Here is a 2,068-nt window from a genome sequence, read left to right on the forward strand (position 1 = left end):
GTCGACTTTGTTTTTTATCCTTTAGAGATCGATGAAATAGTACTAGTTGATCACTTGACGATCAATGTAATCGACTAACCCTTTCCCATCGAAATTGCTAGCCTTGTGCCAAAAATTGGAAACCATTATTTATAACATAGACACAAAGTCGCAAAAGGAAGTTGTATCGGCGCTAATTAATAATCGATACATTATTTTAATTACTCTTGAACGTTGAAAATCAAAGTTGAGCTCGGTGGAGTTTGAGTTCAGAATGTGAAGGGTAGAAACTAAATATTGCAATGCTGTGATTCAATAATATTATATACAACGTTGAGGCGAGCGAGGTATCAATAGCATATACGAGTTTTAAAACCTACATGAGTTTTAAAAGAGCTGAATAAAATCTTCAAAATATATGTAACTTTTAATTTTATTGAACCTTTCTCCGTTATTATTACGATCGATGATGATGATAACGAACGAACGATGATGATGATGATATTAACGAACGAACGATGATGATGATGATATTAACGAACGAACGATGATGATGATGATGATGATGTTGTTGTTGGTGGTGGTGGTGATTAGAGCCTGTTCGATCCTAAACGACTAGATAAAGATATTTCCAAGCGTGATCCTCCCGCCCTTTTTTTTTTTCATGTGTATGTTGGATCATATTATCTTACGCGTCCTTTTAATTTGTTCAAAATATTCCAGTCCAAAATAACTTTCGTACTGTAGACTTTAGTTAAGAACATAAGTCGATCACACCCCACCTTCGCGCACAGAATGTTACCCCCGAATGTCTGTTTGTATAAACGACGGTTAATTACAGTTCGTTGATGAGAAGAAAATGAAATGTGGGAACAATTGTATCCTGAATAATGTCCGAATAATACTCGGATAATAAGACACTGAAATCTAAAAGAGTCAAATATATTACATGCTGAAAGGGTAGATGTATGCATAAACAATATGGACAATTAATTAATTTAATTAACATCATATAACCAATACTGATATGTGGATATCCTTTTCAAGAGTATAAAATGTGGTGATCATATAATGACAGGTAGAAATCGGAAAGGATATAGCAATAATGATACATGTCGGGGGATACGCAACATTTCAGTAACATAAAACAACAGGTATTAAGCGGGAATATTATAATGATAATTATTATAATTATATATATATATTTGTTTTTTCCTTACCTGAGCACGGTAGCATCCTTATAAAACGGTGGCAGGTAAATCGAAGCTGATGATGACGATGAAGCTTTGTATTGTTAGTGTTGCTGTTATTATTATAATTTGAAGAAGTAGTAGTAGTATTATTACTACTTCTACTATAACGATTACGACTACAAAACTACTACAATAACAACAACTACTACTACTACTACGGTAATACTACTACTGTTACTATTGGTAAGAGGAGTAGTTGTAACGTTTGTGAAAAGTCGTTACTGAACTGAAAAGCGTGTTAACTGACAAACGTTACGGTAGAAGCTTATTTGTCTAGTTAAAAACACATCTATCTGCAAGGCTGATTCAGTGCAGGAGAGCAGTTAAACCATAGATTCTAGACTGGCATCACCAAGAAAGTAGGTCATAGTGATGAGATAACTAGTTTGGGAAGCGGCAATGGTTTTAAATGAGCTGGTGCGGGCCCGTGGGAGCAAGAGTAGCTAGTGAGGACTGCACGAATTTTACTCAAGCTGGGAACTGATAGAATGATGTCCGGATATATCAGTCAAAGGAAATAAAATCGTTGCAACAATTGTATGCAATGGTAGTTTAGTTTGTTAAGCTGGCAGGCTGGTAGGCTGGATGGGTGAGATGGGTGAATGCTTAGCTGACTAGCTGGCCGACTGACTGGCCAACTGACTGGCGGGCAGGCCGGTTGGCTGCTCGGTCAATCATTCGTTGTTTAATATAGAATTACTCTGCGGGATGATGACGTGGTGATGAATGACGTTGGCGGGGGTGGGTAGAGGTAATATATCTATGAATCTGCTTCTCTTCAAGTTCTTCGTATATGCAAAGCGTGGGTGGTTGCGCAGACAAAAATTCCTATTTTT

The 2,068-nt window shown here is 36.8% G+C and overlaps 1 protein-coding gene across 1 annotated transcript in view; it reads right to left on the reverse strand.

The window, feature by feature from the left end:
* The window catches only part of LOC115216690 (sodium-dependent noradrenaline transporter), a 206,969-nt gene extending 205,137 nt beyond the window's left edge, over nucleotides 1-1,832 (reverse strand). Inside the window, exon 1 of the mRNA XM_036506950.1 lies at nucleotides 1,200-1,832. The gene's annotated coding sequence lies outside the window, so the exon portion shown is untranslated. The remainder of the gene's footprint in view (nucleotides 1-1,199) is intronic.
* Between the last annotated feature and the right edge of the window lie 236 nt (nucleotides 1,833-2,068).

This window comes from Octopus sinensis, linkage group LG10 (assembly GCF_006345805.1).
Source record: "Octopus sinensis linkage group LG10, ASM634580v1, whole genome shotgun sequence".
NCBI classification, from domain to species: Eukaryota; Metazoa; Mollusca; class Cephalopoda; order Octopoda; family Octopodidae; genus Octopus; species Octopus sinensis.